Source organism: Chlorocebus sabaeus, chromosome 11 (genome assembly GCF_047675955.1).
Source record: "Chlorocebus sabaeus isolate Y175 chromosome 11, mChlSab1.0.hap1, whole genome shotgun sequence".
Lineage (NCBI taxonomy): Eukaryota > Metazoa > Chordata > Mammalia > Primates > Cercopithecidae > Chlorocebus > Chlorocebus sabaeus.
This window is the reverse complement of record NC_132914.1, coordinates 129,037,061-129,054,392: the sequence shown is the minus strand read 5'-3', so window position 1 is coordinate 129,054,392 and position 17,332 is coordinate 129,037,061. Positions and strand designations below refer to the sequence as shown.

At 48.9% G+C, this 17,332-nt stretch overlaps 2 non-coding genes across 2 annotated transcripts; one reads left to right on the top strand and one right to left on the bottom strand.

Annotated features, from left to right (window-relative positions):
- Window positions 1-4,745: 4,745 nt before the first annotated feature.
- LOC119623952 (U6 spliceosomal RNA) lies at window positions 4,746-4,849 on the bottom strand. Its single transcript, XR_005240053.1, has one exon. It is a non-coding gene; the product is annotated as a U6 spliceosomal RNA (small nuclear RNA).
- A 9,712-nt stretch (window positions 4,850-14,561) lies between these two features.
- LOC119623985 (U6 spliceosomal RNA) lies at window positions 14,562-14,667 on the top strand. Its single transcript, XR_005240085.1, has one exon. It is a non-coding gene; the product is annotated as a U6 spliceosomal RNA (small nuclear RNA).
- Window positions 14,668-17,332: the final 2,665 nt, after the last annotated feature.

Genomic DNA, 17,332 nt, shown 5'->3' with positions numbered 1-17,332 from the left:
CAGGCAGGGCCGGACCAAGTCACACAGCAACAGCATCAGAACGCGATTTCTCTCACTCCATCTCTGTGTGGGGCAAAGACGGCCCAGGGCAGCTCCCGTCATCCTTCCTGCGCAGCAGGCCCAGCCAGAGACAGACGCTTTCTCAACCAACGGTCCCAAGGCCACCTCTTTCTGGATTCTGGGTCAGGAACTGATTGTGGGGCCAGGGGCAGGGAAGTGAGCTGCAGCCCTGGGCTGGAAGGGATTCTCTACAGGAAATCAGAGGTGCTGAAATCAGAGGAAGGGAGGGTGGATGGCAGGCAAAGCTGGGTCAAGGGCTCAGAAGAGGCGACACGGCCACCACCCCCACTGCGTCACGGGGCTCCTACGCATCTGAGACTTGCAACAGGACGCTGTCAAGGGGCTGTGGCTCGGTGCTGGCAAGAGGCTTCACCGCAGGGCTTGCTGGCAGTGAAGGGAGATGGCTTGTTTATGGGCGACAGTGGCTTGGGGTGTACAAATGTGAGAAGGGGCCTTACAGGCAGGCCACAGTTCTCCCCAGAAAGGCCTGGTGGTGGCTGGTGACCTGGAGATGCTTGGTTAGACATCGGGAATGTGGCCTTCCTCAAAGCAGTTGTGTGGCACCACAGCTGCTGTGTTCCCTTCAAGCCTGCCACCCGATTCAGGCATCTGAAAACAGCTGAGATCCAAGCCTCACAAGAAATCACCTTTCCCCCATCAGCTCTGCAATGCTGAAAAATCATGACTGGGCACGGTGGCTCACACCTGTAATCCCAGCACTTTGGGGGGCCGAGGCTGGCGGATCGCTTGAGCTCAGGAGTTTGAGACCAGCCTGGCCAATATGGCGAAACCCATGTTTCTACTAAAAATACAAAAAAATAGCCGTGCATGGTAGTGTGTGCCTGCGGTCCCAGCTACTTGGGAGGCTGAGGTGGAAGGATCACTTAAGCACAGGAATTCCAGCGAGACAGAGCGAGACCCTGCCAAGAAAAAGAAAGAAAGAGAAAGAGAAAAAGAGAGAAAGAAAAAGGAGGGAGGGAGGGAGGAAGGGAGGAAGGAAGGAAGGGAGGGAGGAAGGGAGGGAGGGAGGGGAAAAATCACATATTATCATGTGCAGAGGAGGGTGTGGGGAGTGGGCACTCGGGCTCCTGGTACAGCCCCTCGGGAGGGCCACCAGGTAGCAGCTATTATGATTCAAGAAGCGCATGTTCTGCGGCCAGCGTTCTTGGTGTCTGCTCTGGAGCGATACTTCCGTCTTTGCACGAGAAGGCTAATGCAAGCATGGTGTTGCAGTATGATTTGTAATAGGAAAGAATTCGGAAACTGCCCATGTGCCCACCCATGGCTGACTGGCTGATCCAGCGCCATGTGTCCTGCTGGCTGTGGCCAAGGGCGTGGGTAGAGGCTGGAGTCCCACCTGCACCCTGTTTATGGATCCATGGCCCCACAGGGGGGCCATAGCCCGTGAGGAATCAGGCACCTTTCCAAGACCCACGAAGCTGCTGTGTCAGCTGGTGGCTGCCCCGGGCTGACCACACTGGGACATGTCCCAAAGACAGAACACTGCCTTGAAGCCAGGAAGAAGGGATTTGATCCAAGTGTATCAGCAGGGCCACTCAGACATATTGTTGGATTTTTTTCTTTTTTGAGATGGAGTTTTGCTCTGTCACCCAGGCTGGAGTGCAGTGGCGCAATCTCAGCTCACTGCAAGCTCCGCCTTCCAGATTCAAGCAATTCTCCTGCCTCAGACTTCCAAGTAGCTGGGATTACAGGCACATGCCACCACACCCAGCTACTTTTTATATTTTTAGTAGAGATGGGGTTTCACCATGTTGGCCAGGCTGGTCTCAAATGCCACACCTGACTTCAGGTAATTCACCCACCTCGGCCTCCGAAAGTGCTGGGATTACAGGCATGAACCACTGTGTCCAGCCTCAGACATATTGTTGAGCAAATTAAACAATTTATGAGAAACAAGAAAAGCAGAAAGCAGAAAAGACCCACAATAACCATATACTGTATTTGTGTTTACCACGCGCACACACACATTGCCTCACATCTTCTGAGCCCCTTGATCCAGCCTTGCCTGCTATCCATCTCCCTTACCCTGCAATTTCCTTTTGAAAAGCCACCTTTGTCCCTGTCAGCCCAGGGTTTAGTGATGCTGCCCCATGCCTGGACCATTAAACCTAGGCTGGGCCCATCAGCTCATTTCCTGCCCCTGGCTGGAGGCTCAGGTAGCGATGTCTGTGGACCATGAAGATGGGCAAATGACAGTCGGGCACTATTGTTGGGGCTCTGTGGGGCACATACTTGGGGCTCCTAGCTGTTACGTGAAGGTTCTAGGAAAGCCAGAGGTGCCCAGCCCTGGAATGTAGCCATCCGGGTACAGACACTCTGATGGGCAGCCCCCGGGTGGCCCTGCCCACGGTCGCTGCTGTGGGGACCCAGGACCCTTGCGTCAGGCAGTGAGGAGGGGGTGCTGTGCCCCTGGTTGTATCACTCACGGTGAATTCCATTCAAGGCTCTGTGTGTGTAAGTGACAGGAAGCCCAATGCAGAGAGGCCTGAGCACAAAGCACTGTGTTTGGCTTATGTCACCCATTTCAGAGATGGGCCCTCCCTGGACCCTATGCCAGCCCCAGCCTGGTTGGTCTTCTCCTCAGCCCAGCGTCTTTGTAGTCCTGGTTCCACGTCCTCATGCACTGGTACCTGGCTTCCCTGCTGCCATGAACACCACCAGTGGAGGTCCTCAACCCCTTGTTGTTGACTTTTGAATGTTTGTTAATTCATTAATTGATTTTTGAGATGGAGTCTCACTCTGTCGCCCAGGCTGGAGTGCAGCGGCGCGATCTCTGCTTACTGCAGCCTCCGCCCCACTGGTTCAAGCGATTCTCCTGCCTCAGCCTCCCGAGTAGCTGGGATTACAGGCGTCCGCCACCACGCGCAGCTAATTTTTGTATTTTTAGTAGATACGGGGTTTCACCGTGTTGGCCATGCTGGTCTCGATCTCCTTATTTCAAGTGATCTTCCCACCTCAGCCTCCCACAGTGCTGGGCTCACAGGTATGAGCCACCGTGCTCGGCCCACATTCTGTACATTCCCCCGTGGCGGGCGCCTGGGCTGCCTTCGCACTTCCGTGGTGAACATGCTCCACCCCCTTCCTGGGTGCGCCCCCTTCCTGGTAAACGATGCTTTTCCCTTTCTCAGCACCTCTTCCGCAGCATTTCAGCCCTATATGAGTCCGTTCTCACACCGCTGCAAAGAACTACCTGAGACTGAGTGATTTATAAAGAAAAGAGGTTTAGCTGACTCTCAGTTCCACAGGCTGTACAGGAAGCATGGCTGGGGAGACCTCAGGAAGCTCTCAAGGTGGAAGGTGAAGGGGACGCAGGTACGTCTCATGTGGCCAGAGCAGGAGAGAGAGAGCGAAGAGGGAAGTGCTACACACTTTTACACAACCAGATCTCCTGAGAACTCACTTCCGTGAGAGCAGCAAGGGGGAAGTCTGCCCCCATGAGCCCGTCACCTCCCACTAGGCCCCTCCTCCAACACACGGGGCTTACATTTCAACATGAGATTTGGGCGGCGCCACAGAAACAAACCCCTTCAACCCCACGCACTGTAGCCCTGCATGGGTGGGTTCTGGGCCCCCTGCTCTCAGCGTCCCCCCTAGCCGGCCTCCATCACGAGAGCTGTACTCACCAGCTCCTCGTTGCTGGCCGAGCGCTGCCTAGGTTTGTCCACTCCAACCCAGAGCAGGTGCCCAGGCAGCCCAGGCGCCCTGGACATCCCAGGGTGAGCCACAGGCCGGGCGCTCACACCAGAGTCCAAGCCCAGCCGCCTCTCTGCAGGCTCTGCCCCTAGAAGACTGGGTGCCATTATTTATTTATTTCAGGACGGCTGAATATGTCTTTATCCCAGAAGTGCTCATTCTGAACAATAATGAGAAAACAAAATTAATCTCTTCATCTCGAATTTATTAAAGTTAACAAATATTGCCTTTGTAAAATTTTCAGATTCCTTAATTTTAGCTATTTGTTGCAGAGGAAATAATCTGCTGTCACTTCGTATGGCATTTGGGGAAATTAGCTTTGACCCAGCCTGGGAAACCCTGCGGCCCAGGGGCCATGGGAGGCAGTGCCCACTGGGCGCTCTGCAGATGACGCTGCGTGCCCTGTCACCCACCTGCGTGCAACTGAGGTCGGCTTCTGAGGCCTCACTGCACCTGAGGTTCTTCCCAGTGGACCCATGGGCTGTGGTGTGCGAGCAGGTTGGGCAGGTGGGTGGAGGCCTAGGCAGCTCAGCCACGCCCCGGCAGGCTGGGGGCAGGTGTCCTTGCAGCAGACTCAGGCAGAACAGCACACAGAACACAGGTGTTCCTAGTTGACATATTTTTGTGTTTTTTTCAGATGGAGTCTCGCTGTCGCCCAGGCTGGAGCGCAGTGCTGCGATCTCGGCTCACTTCAAGCTCCGCCTCCCGGTTCAAGCAATTCTCCTGCCTCAGCCTCCAGAGTAGCATGCGCCATCACGCCTGGCTAATTTTTGTGTTTTTAGTAGAGATGGGGTTTCACTATGTTGTCCAGGCTGGTCTTGAACTCCTGACCTCAGGTGATCCACCCACCTCGTCCCCACAAACTGCTGGGATTACAGGCGTGAGCCACTGCACCCAGCCCCTAGATGACATGTTTTGAGGCACAGTTTTGTATGTGTGTGTTGTTTATTTTTTATTTTTATTTATAATATAAAAATACAGAACACTTCATGAATTTTTGTGTCATCCTTGTGCAGAGGCCATGCTAATCTCTGTGTCGTTCCAATTTTAGGATAGGTGGTGCTGAAGTGAGCAGTCTGTTGTTTTTTTAAAAATAAAGTTCTAAATTTTTAGAAGTTAAATTTACAGAAAAACTATAAATATAGGAAAGTTCCCACGTATCTTTTTACTTTTTATTTTTGAGATGGAGTTTTGTTCTTACTGCCCAGGCTGGAGTGCAATGGCACAATCTCAGCTCACCATAACCTCCACCTCCCAGGTTCAAGCGATTCTTCTGCCTCAGCCTCCCGAGTAGCTGGGATTACAGGCATGTGCCACCACGCCCAGCTAATTTTGTATTTTTAGTAGAGACGGGGTTTCTCCATGTTGGTCAGGATGGTCTCGAACTCCCGACCTCAGGTGATCTGCCCGCCTCGGCCTCCCAGAGTGTTGAGATTACAGGTGTGAGCCACCGTGCCCGGCCCCACGTATCTTTTTAAAAAATAAATGTTATTGTGTGCATTTAAGGTGTACATCGTGATGTTGTAGGGTACATATATGCAGTAAATTGGTGACCACAGCGGAATGGGTGAGTTTTGCATCATCTCACAGGCACCCGTCTTCCTCCCACAGTCAGAGCAGCCATGATCCACGCATTAGCAAACACCTGGAACATAATTATTCTCTGTAGCCCTCAGGTGCACACAAGCCCGTTTGAAGGGGCTCACCCTGTCGCCCACTGTTTTATTCTGTCTTTATATATTTGATCCCCACCTTTTTATTTATTTATTTTTTTGAGACAGCTTCTTGCTGTCTTGCCCAGGCTGGAGTGCAGTGGTACGACCACAGCTCACTGCAGCCTTGACCTCCTGGGCTCAAGCAATCCTCCCGCCTCAGCCTCCCAGAGAGCTGGGACCACAGGTGCACACCACCACACTGAGCTAATTTTTAAAAGAATTTGTAGAGATGGGGTTTTACTATGTTACCCAAGCTGGTCTCAAACTCCTGAGCTCAAGTGATCCTCCCACCTTGACCTCCCAAAATCCTGAGATTATAGGTGTAAGCCTCCACACCCAATACCCCTGCCTTTATTTATTTATGTATTTTTAAGATTCTGCATATTTGTGACATCCTGTGATGTTTCTTTCTGTGTCTGGCTTGTCTTGCTGCATCGTGACCCCCAGTCCATCCATGTGGCAAATGCAGGATCTGTTTTTAAGGCTGAACAATAGTCCGTCATCTCTCTCCATGTGATCATATACACCACATTCTCCTTATCTGTCCGGCCACTGGTGGATGCCCAGGTGGTTCCCCGCTTTGGCCGCTGTGGGTAGTGCTGTGGTGGACGTGGGTGAGTGTGGACACCTAGATGGGTGGTGAGCTTGATTCATTTGGGTACAGGCCCAGGGGAAGGACTGCTGGGCCCTGTGGCAGTTCTATTTTTAATTTCTTACGAATTGCCACATTGTTTCCATAATGGCTGAAGTGCCCATACACCTTATACCCACTCTCCTCTGTAATTAACATTTTATCTTATCATGGTCCATTGGTCACAGTGAATGAACCGTAATGATACATTGTCATTAAGCACAATCCACACATTATTCAGGTTTCCTGAGTTTTTCTCTAATGTCCTTTTTTCTGTGCAAGGGCCCCGTCTGGATCTCATGTGACATTTATTTATTTATAAAGTGTATAATTATTATTATTATTTTGATACAGAGTATCACTCTTGTTGCCCAGGCTGGAGTGCATTGGCACGATCTCGGCTCACTGCAACCTCTGCTTCCCTGGTTCAAGTGATTCTCCTGCCTTAGCCTGCTGAGTAGCTGGGATTATAGGTGCCCACCACCACGCCCAGCTAATTTTTTGTATTTTTACTAGAGATGCGGTTTCACCATGTTGGCCAGGCTGGTCTTGAACTCCTGACCTCAGGTGATCCGTCCGCCTCGGCCTCCCAAAGTGGTGGGATTACAGGCATGAGCCACCACGCCCCACCCTTGACTGAGGATTTTGTTTGTGTTGAGCGCGTTCTTACTTTATGCAACTATAAGATTGTGTTTTTTCTGCCCCAGTCCTTGTTTTGTGTTTGTTTGTTTGGTTTGCTTATGTTTGTTTGTTTTTGATGCACAGTCTCACTTTGTTGCTCAGGCCAAAGTGCAGTGGCGTGATTATAGCTCACTGCAGCTTTCACCCCCTGGATTCAAGCAATCCTCCTACCTCAGCCTCCTGAGTAGCTGGGACCACAGGTGCATGCCACCACGCCTGGGTATTTTTGTATTTTTAGTAGGGACAAGGTTGCCTAGGCTGGTCTCAAACTCTTGGGCTCAAGTGATCCTCCTGTCGTGGCCTCCCAAAGTCCTGGGATTACAGCCACCGTGCCTGGCCCTGAGTTCCTTGTATTGGAGAATGGAATTAGGACCTCCTAACCTAAATATGAAACAGAAAGAGGCTCTCTAGAGGATGTGGATATTTATTTGGGAGGGAATACGTGTGCCATAGTAAACTGTGTGTATATTAAGGAAGGTAAAGAAAGAAAAAGGGTTTTAAAGGAAAATGAGGATGACATAATTGTTTTGAAATGATTGTCCTTGGCTACGAGGATGAATGACAAGATGATGCCAGTCCAGGGTTGGACAGGCAGTTGCTGGGCAGATTTCCTCGCAGAAGTATTTTCTGGGCAAAGTTGTGGTTTTTGCATCTCTTTCGTGGTAGTTTTTATCAGGCATACAAGGCTGAGAACCCTCCCTTCATAATCTTCCCTGGCTCTATTTGTCAGGTGATTTATTTTTTACACTAATAACTCCATTTTGCTTCTGAAAACTTTCCTATTTCCCCTTTTTTAAAATATGTTTTAATATATATATTTTTTGAGATGGAGTCTCGCTGTATTTTCCAGGTTGGAGTGCAGTGGTGTGATCTCTGCTCACTGCAACCTCCGTTTCAACCTTCAATCGCTTGAACCTCCCGGGTGCAAGTGATTCTCCTGCCACAGCCTCCTGAGTAGCTGGGATTACAGGCGTGCGCCATCACACCCGGCTAATTTTTGTATTTTTAGTAGAAACGGGGTTTCACCATGTTGGCCAGGATGGTCTCAAACTCCTGACCTCCTGATCTGCCCACCTCGGCCTCCCAAAGTGCTGGGACTACAGGCGTGAGCCACCATGCCCGGCCTCTTAAATTTTTTAAAAATAAATAAAGATGGAGTCTCCCTATGTTTCCCAGGCTGGTTTTAAACTCCTGGGCTCAAGGGATCCTCCTGCCTTGGCCTCCCAAAATGTTGGGATTACAGGTTTGAGTCACTGCACCCAGGCAATTTTTTTTTTTTTTTTTTTTTTTTTTTTTTTTTTTTTGAGAGAGGGGACTCTGTTGTCCAGGCTGGAGTGCAGTGGCGTAATCAAAGCTCACTGCGGCCTCCACCTCCCAGGGTCAAGCAATCCTCCCACATCCGTCTCACAAGTAGCTAGGACCACAGGTGTGCACCACCAGACCCAGCTAATTTTTAAGGATTTTTTTGCAGAGGCAGGGGTCTCACTATGTTGCTAAGGCTGGTCGTGAACTCCTGGCCTCAAAAGATCCTCTCGCCTCAGCCTTCCAATGCACTGAGATTACAGGTGTCAGACACTGTGCTCGGCCATATTTCCCCCTTTGATCGAGATCTTTCTCAGGCAGCCAGATGTGGTGGCTCATGCCTATAATCTCAGCACTTTGGGAGGCCAAGGCAGGTGGATCTCGAGGTCAGGAGTTTGAGACCAGCCTGGCCAACATGGTGAAACCCCATCTCTACTAAAACTACAAAAATTGGCCAGGCATGGCGGTGTGCGCCTTTGGTCCCAGGTATTCTGGAGGCTGAGGCAGGAGAACCGCTTGAATCTGGGAGGCAGAGGCTGCAGTGAGCTGAGATTGCGCCACTGCACTCCAGCCTGAGTGACAGAGCAAGACTCTGTCTCAAAAAAAAAAAAAAAAAAGAGGCCAGGCGAGATGGCCCATGCCTGTAATAACAGCACTTTGGGAGGCTGAGGCGAGCAGATCACCTGAGGTCAGGAGTTTGAGACCAGCCTGACCAAAATGGTGAAACCCTGTCTGTACTGAAAATACAAAAATTAGCTGGGCATGGTGGTATGCGTCTGCAGTCCCAGCTACTTGGGAGTCTGAGGCAGGAGAGTTGCTTGAACCCGGGAGGCGGAGCAGAGGTTGCAGTGAGCCAAGATTGTGCCATTGCATTCCAGCCTGGGCAACAAAGTGAGACTCTGTTTAAAAAACAAAAAACAGGCCGGGCGCGGTGGCTCAAGCCTGTAATCCCAGCACTTTGGGAGGCCAAGACGGGCGGATCACGAGGTCAGGAGATTGAGACCATCCTGGCTAACCCGGTGAAACCCTGTCTCTACTAAAAAAATACAAAAAAAAACTAGCCGGGCGAGATGGCAGGCGCCTGTAGTCCCAGCTACTCGGGAGGCTGAGGCGGGAGAATGGCGTGAACCCGAGAGGCGGAGCTTGCAGTGAGCTGAGATCCGGCCACTGCACTCCTGCCCGGGCGACAGAGCTAGACTCCATCTCAAAAAAAAAAAAAAACAAAAAACAAAAAACAAAAAACAAAAAACTTTCTCAGGCATCACTGATCAGTCTTTCTGTACTTAGCTTTTTAGTTTTTTGTTGTTTTTTTGAGACGGAGTCTCACTCTGTCACCCAGGCTGGAGTGCAGTGGTGCAATCTTGGCTCACTGCAACCTCCGATCTGCCTCCCGGGTTCAAGTGATTCTCCTGCCTCAGCCTTCTGAGTAGCAAGGATTACAGGCACCCGCCACCATGCCCGGCTAAGTTTTGTATTTTCAGTAGAGATGGGGTTTCACCATGTTGGCCAGGCTGGTCTCAAACTCCTGACCTCAGGTGATCTGCCCGCCTCAGCCTCCCAAAGTGCTGGGATTACAGGTGTGAGCCACTGCGTGCAGCCTTGTACTTGGGTTTTGATTTCCCGGGGATGTCCTGGTTGCTGGTCTTGCCACACACTGGGTGAGGTTACTGTGGGTGGTGACTAGGAGTCAATGTCAAAACCCTTTTAGCCACAGTTGAGCAATAAGGGAGGTTTGGAGGGCGTGGTTCCTGGGCTAAGTCCCCCGGGGCCCGTTACTGAGTTCAATTTTTTCTGCTTTGGAGTCTCTTGCTGTCATCTTGACATGCTGGGCCAGCATGATTCTGCTAGGAGCTGTACTTCAAAATTTAACAAGGAATGAACGCAAAGCTTAAAAAGGGGAAACACAAGGTAAAATTAATAGTAATGTGGCAATCCCAGTTTGCATAATGGCTTTGAGTCATGAACCCAGGTGTAAAGGCAACCAGGGGAATAAATCAGATGGCCACAGGGTGAGTGAGACCGGCTGAGACCCTGTGACCTGTTTTCTTATTTTGTGCATGTGGGTCTCAGCTTTCCCAGAGGAGTTTCTCCAGGTGCAGCACGTGGTGTCAGCAACAGCACAGGCATTTCCTCACTTAACCAGCGGGGACTAAGGGATCTCCTGGGTCAGCTTCTGTGGAGTTGCCAGCAGAAGCCGTGGATCGTGAAGGTTCAGCGACACCAGTGTCCTGCCCCATTTAAGAGGTGGGCACTGAGATGGGTAAGAGCCTTGTCGTGACAGGAGTCCTGTGCTGGCATCCGGGGAAAGCCGTCTACAGCACGAAACGTCCAATTCGCAACCTGGTTTGCAGTTTGAATGTCTCTGATTATGGCATTGGGGGGTACTGTGAACTTTTTGTGTGGCCCACACATCAGATGCAAGTCTGCTTTTGGAGAATTCATCTAGTTTTAGCTGATAGGACTTCAGGAACAGAGACGTTTCCATTTTTAGTAATTCTGTGGAAGAAAGATAGATTAGATGAATCTAGAAGAATGTAGGTGTTACGTGCATTGTCTGTATAAGAGGCCACCTGAACGCTTAGTGTGAGGAAAAAGGCTGTTTATTGACTTGGGTGCAAGGGGCTGAGTCTGAGAAAGGAGTCCGCGAAGGTGGTGGGCTTATCATTGGTTCTTATAGGTCTGGGATAGGCGGTGGAGTTAGGAGCAATTTTTTGCGGGCAGGGGATGGATGTTACATGGTACATTCATAAGGGCGGCGAGGGTGTATTGTCACCAGGGCAGGGAGGAATGTTACAAAGTACATTCACAAGAACTGGGAATATCATAATGTACATTATCACAAGGGTGGGGGAAACGTCAGGATGGCTTGACCACGGTGTGGCCAGCTCAGAGGACGTTACAGGGCTCCCAGCCCTGTGTACATTTTCAAATATCACATTTTAGTCAATGCCTTGACCATGTGGGGCCAGGCGTAGTGGCTCATGCCTGTAATCCCAGGACTTTGGGAGGACAAGGTGGGCGGATCACCTGAGGTCAGGGGTTCAAGACCAGCCTGGCCAAGATAGTGAAACCCTGTCTCTACTAAAAACTAAAAAAATTAGCCGACTGCCATGGCAGGTGCCTGTAATCCTAGCTACTCAGGAGGCTGAGGCAGGAGAATCACTTGAACCCGGGAGGCAGAGGTTGCAGTGAGCTGAGATCGCGCCACTGCACTCCAGTCTGGGCAACAGAGTGAGAATCCATCTTAAAAAAAAAAAAAAAAGAGAGAGAGAGAGAGAGAGAGAATGGAGTTTAATTGGACCAATGCAAATGATCATATTGTCCTAAGAGGACTCACAAATAGTTTGAATTTTGGAGAAAACAGTAGGAGGAAAAAGCAAACGTTTTCATCTTTGTTTACAAAAGTTCACTTTACCAAACTGTTTAAACTACAGGTAGTTTAGGCCGGGCACGGTGGCTCAAGCCTGTAATCCCAGCACTTTGGGAGGCCGAGACGGGTGGATCACGAGGTCAGGAGATCGAGACCATCCTGGCTAACACGGTGAAACCCCGTCTCTACTAAAAATACAAAAAAAAAAACTAGCCAGGCGAGGTGGCAGGCGCCTGTAGTCCCAGCTACTCAGGATGCTGAGGCAGGAGAATGGCGTGAACCCGGGAGGCGGAGCTTGCAGTGAGCTGAGATCTGGCCACTGCACTCCAGCCTGGGCCATAGAGCGAGACTCCGTCTCAAAAAAAAAAAAAAGAAAAAAAAAAAAAAACTACAGGTAGTTTAAAAGGGAGGGCTGGGGAGGCCTTGCGGGAGGGTGGAGCAGTGAGTGCGGGCAGCTGCCTGTGGGGCCAAGGAGCCTGGGCTCAACTGCTGAGGAGGCTGGATGAAGACAGTTTAACCAAACAACCAAAGTGCTGGATGACCTAGAGAAACCTGGAGAAGGGAGGACTTTGGTTCAAAAGACCTGACATAATTAAGTTTTAAAAACATCTACTGCTCTTTAAAATCTGCTTTTAGCCAGACTGGGCCACAGGGTGAGATCCCATCTCTACAAAAAGTACAAAAATTAGCCAGGCATGGTGGTGCACACCTGTGGTCCCAGCTACTCAGGAGGCTGAGGTGGGAGGGTCACTTGAGCCTGGGAGGTCAAGGCTGTAGTGAGCTGTGATTGTGCCACTGCACTCCAGCCTGGGTGACAGAATGAGACCCAGTGTTTAAAAAAAAAAAAAAAAAAAGGTCAGGCACGGCGGCTCACACCTGTAAGTAATCCCAGCCCTTTGGGAGGCCGAGGAGGGTGAATCACTTGAGGTCAGGAATTTGAGGACTGACCAACATGGCGAAACCCTGTCTCTACTAAAAATACAAAATTAGCCGGGCGTGGTGGCGGTCACCTGTAGTCCCAGCTACTCAGGAAGCTGAGGCAGGAGAATCGCTTGAACCCGGGAGGTGGAGCTTGCAGTGAGCCGAGATCATATCACTGCACTCCAGCCTGTGCAACAAGAGCGAAACCTCGCCTCAAAAAAAGAAAAACCTGTCTTTTTTGTTTTTTTTTTTTTAGAGACAGAGTCTCACTCTGTTGCCCAGGCTGGAGTGCAGTGGCGCGATCTCGGGATCCCAGGGAGCTGGGACTACAGGCGCACACCACCACATCCTGCTCTTTTTTTTTTTTTTTTTTTTTAATTTTATGGCGATGGGCTTTTGCCACATTGTCCAGGCTGGTCTCAAACTCCTGGGCTCAAGCTATTCACCTACCTCGGCCTCAGAAAGTGCTAGGATAACAGGTGTGAGCCATCATGCCTGGCCAAGTTTTGTTTTGTTTTGTTTTACTTTTAAATTAAATTTTATTTTTAGAGTTGGGGTCTTGCTATGTTTCCCAGGCTGGTCTCGAATTCTTAGCTTTGAGCCATCCTCCCACCTTGGCCGTCCTAAGCGGTGGAATTATAGTCGCGAGCCGCTGTGCCTGACCTCACTGAGGTTTTTTATCATAGAACAATAACAAACGCGCCGTGCCCACAGTTTTGTATCTAGTGAATGCTGTCGCTAGGACTTGCTCCTGGTTAGTTTGGCCTCAGATACTGTGTTTTTTCATGTTTCTACGTTGAGCCTGGCCTTGTGTGACTTGTGTGAAACATCTACTTCTCCACCCTCTTTGTTCTCTGCCAGTGGTAATTTCTTGAGTCATTTCATTTTTGCTGCAGGAAATCAGGTTTTTTGTTTGTTGTTGTTGTTGTTGTTGTTGTTGTTTTTTCAGATGGAGTCTTGCTTTGTTGCCCAGGCTGGAGGGCAGCGGTGCGATCTCGGCTGACTACACTCTCCCTCTTCCAGGTTCAAGCGATTCTTCTGCCTCAGCCTCCCGAGTAGCTGGGATTATAGGTGCCCACCACCACACCTGGCTAATTTTTGTATTTTTAGTAGAGACGGGGTTTCACCATGTTGGCCAGGCTGGTCTTGAACTCCTGACCTCAAGTAATCCACCCACCTTGGCCTCCCAAAATGCTGGGATGACAGGTGTGAGCTGCCACACCCGGCAGGAAATCAGGTTTTAAGGGACTTGCCTATGAGTGAGTGTGATGGCTGGAGCCTCTCAACACTGCAGATCGCTGTAAATGAAGAGTGTGGAATGACGAATCTCTACGGTTCACGTGGACCGTCAGACTGATAAGCTGTACATAATCTGTAGGATATTCACATTAATATATTTACATAAATATAACTTTAAAGAAGATTTACTATGACAGCTAAAATTATGACTAATGATGTTAGATTTTAAGTTTTATACAATTTTGAAACATTATTTATTTATTTATTTTTGAGACAGAGTCTCACTCTGTCGCCCAGGCTGGAGTGCAGTGGCGCGATCTTGGTTCACTACAACCTCCGCCTCCTGGGTTAAAGTGATTCTCCTGCCTCAGTTTCCTGAATAGCCGGGATTACAGGTGCATGCCACCACGCCTGGCTAATTTTTGTATTTTTGGTAGAGATGGGGTTTCACCATGTTGGCCAGGCTGGTCTTGAACTCCTGACCTCAAGTGATCCGCCCGCTTCAGCCTCCCCAAATGCTGGAATTACATTTGAATTACATTTGAGCCCAGCCATGAAACATTTGTATTAATAACATAAAACATTTGTATTGATAACATAAATGTAACTGAAAGAACGTCTAATGTAATTTATTATTTGATAGTGTCTCTCACATAATTTTCTAAATAAGCCTAGTCATTTAATGCCTCTACAAAATGAGAGATAAGTTTTTAAGGCTCTCCTAGGGCCCAACTAGAAAATCCCAAAGTTAAGCCTAGGTCAGAAAAACTTAATTTAGAATTTTGTTCTTGGAGAAGCTGCTAAAGATGTCAAAAGGTTTAAAACAATTGAACGAAACGTGATCATAGGTCACTGTGAAATAATAGTCGTTTGTTTCACTGAAGTGATAATCAAAAGACTTTGAAAGCAAGACAGAGATAGTTACACAGCACTGGCTGCGGCAGCACAGACACTAAAATTGGAGTGACACAGAGGAGTGAGCAGGGCCCTTGCGCAAGGATGACATGCAAATTCGTGAAGCCTTCCATATTTTTTAAAATAATAAAAGTATAAATATTAAAAAATTATTTTTTGGCCAAGTGTGGTGGCTCATGCCTGTAATCCCAGCACTTTGGGAGGCCGAGGGGGGCGGATCACCTGAGGTCAGGAGTTTGAGACCAGCCTGAGCAACATGGCAAAACCCGGTCTCTACCAAAAAAATACAAAAATTAGCCGGGCATGGTGGCGGCGCCTGTAGTCCCAGCTATTCGGGAGGCTGAGGCAGGAGAATGGCATAAACCCAGGAGGCGGAGCTTGCAGTGAGCTGAGATCGCGCCACTGCACTCCAGCCTGGGCGACAGAGCGAGACTCCGTCTCAAAAAAAAAAAAAACAACAAAAGTTGTGCAGACGCCACCTTGTGAATGTCCTAAACTCCACCGCACTCCAGCCTGGGCAATAGAGCCAGACCTTGTCTCAAAGAAAAAAAAAAAAAAAAGGTTTTTTCAAAAAGGTTACATGGATGTAACCTTTATTTATTTTTATTCATTTTTTTCGAGACAGGGTCTCAATCTGTTGTTGCTCAGGCTAGAGTGCAGTGCTGCAATCTCAGCTCACTGCAACCTCCACCTCTTGGGCTCAAGTGATCCTCCCACCTCAGCCTCCCAAGTAGCTCTGCACCACCACACCTGGCTAATTTTTTGTTTATTTTTTGTAGAGATGGAGTCTCACTGTGTTGCCCAGGCTGGTCTCAAACCCCCAGGTTCAAGCAATCCTCCTGCCTCAGCCTCCCAAAGTGCTGGGTTTACAAGTGTGAGCTACCACATCCACTCCTCTTTCTTATAATAATTACAAAAAATATTGACTGGAATGCTAAAGCTGTGAGTTTTATCTCAAACCCATTAGAAAAGTCAGCAGATGGCCGGGCATGGTGGCTCATGCTTGTAATCCCAGCACTTTGGGAGGCCAAGGCAGGCGGATCACGAGGTCAGGAGATCGAGACCATCCTGGCTAACACGGTGAAACCCCGTCTCTACTAAAAATACAAAAAATTAGCCGGGCGTGGCGGCAGGCGCCTGTAGTCCCAGCTTCTCGGGAGGCTGAGGCAGGAGAATGGCGTAAACCCGGGAGGCAGAGCTTGCAGTGAGCCGAGATCGCGTCACTGCACTCCAGCCTGGGTGACAGAGCGAGACTCCGTCTCAAAAAAAAAAAAAAAAAAAAAAGAAGTCAGCAGATTTGAAGTAAGCAGAAAAAAAATAGAGAACTTAGAAGGCTCTCCACATTAGCTCTATAGTTGAAGGCTTTTTCTTTTTTGAAGAGACTGTTTGAATAATGATAATGTGAGCTCTTAATTTTTCTTGATGTAATTTGTCCACCAGTTAAAAAACGTGCATGAGAATGGGCTATAATATGTAGGTGGCTGGAGTCCCAGAAAACTTGGCATGTCTTAATATTTAAGAATCCCATTCTGCTTCTTATTAATATCTTTAGAGCAAATAAAATTCTGTAAATCCTGTCAGAGAATGTTAGGAGTTTGACCAGTGTTTTTAGATGGTGGTGACTGGCCCAGCAGCTTTAAGAAAGTTTTTTCTTTGTATCTCCTAGTACATATTTTTTCCTATTATGAATTCGACGTGAAACCCAGTGGTTTTTAATTAGCCACCTTGTGTCCACCATTTAGAATGTTTATTTTTGTTCTTGGAAGATTTTTAGAAACAAAAAAGGGAAAATGGCCAAATCATGTGTGTAACCAAACTATAATCAGGATTTGCAAAAAATTTTGACCCAGGCATGTAGATCCAATGAAACATTCAGCTAGGAGCAGTGATCAACAGTGAGTTTACCAGAAAAGACACACCTCCAGACAGAATCTGAGTTCTGTCAAGAAAGACACTTGTTTTTCTGTTTTGATCCTAGGAGGAATGGAAGGGCTTTTATTAAGGCAACCTTATAACCAAACCAAATCCTGAAAAAAGTGGAGAGCTTCTACCTAAAAAGAGTGAGGCCTGGACTGAGAGAAGATTCAGCAGGGCAGAAAAGGCAAGAGGCAGGAGTGAGCAGCTCAGGTGGGAATCGCCGGTTCTAAGAGCCACGGTTTCCTTCCAACAGTGACTGCTTTTCAGGTCCCACTTCTGACACCATTTATCTCAACTGAAGTATCAGGGAGAGGCTCTTTAAAAGAAAATTATAGGCCGGGCGCGGTGGCTCAAGCCTGTAATCCCAGCACTTTGGGAGGCCGAGACGGGCGGATCATGAGGTCAGGAGATCGAGACCATCCTGGCTAACACGGTGAAACCCCATCTCTACTAAATATACAAAAAAAAAACTAGCCGGGCGAAGTGGTGGGTGCCTGTAGTCCCAGCTACTCGGGAGGCTGAGGCAGGAGAATGGCGTGAACCCGAGAGGAGGAGCTTGCAGTGAGCTGAGATCCAGCCACTGCACTCCAGCCTGGGTGACATAGCAAGACTCCGTCTCAAAAAAAAAAAAAAAAAGAAAGAAAATTTTATATATATATATATATGTATGTGTGTGTGTGTGTGTGTGTGTGTGTGTGTGTGTGTGTATTTTTTTTTTTTTTTGAGATGGAGTTTCACTCTTGTTGCCCAGGCTGGAGTGCAGTGCCGTGATCTCAGCTCACTGCAACCTCTGCCTCCTGGGTTCAAGAGATTCTCCTGCCTCAGCTTCCTGAGTAGCTGGGATTACAGGCATGCACCACCATGCCT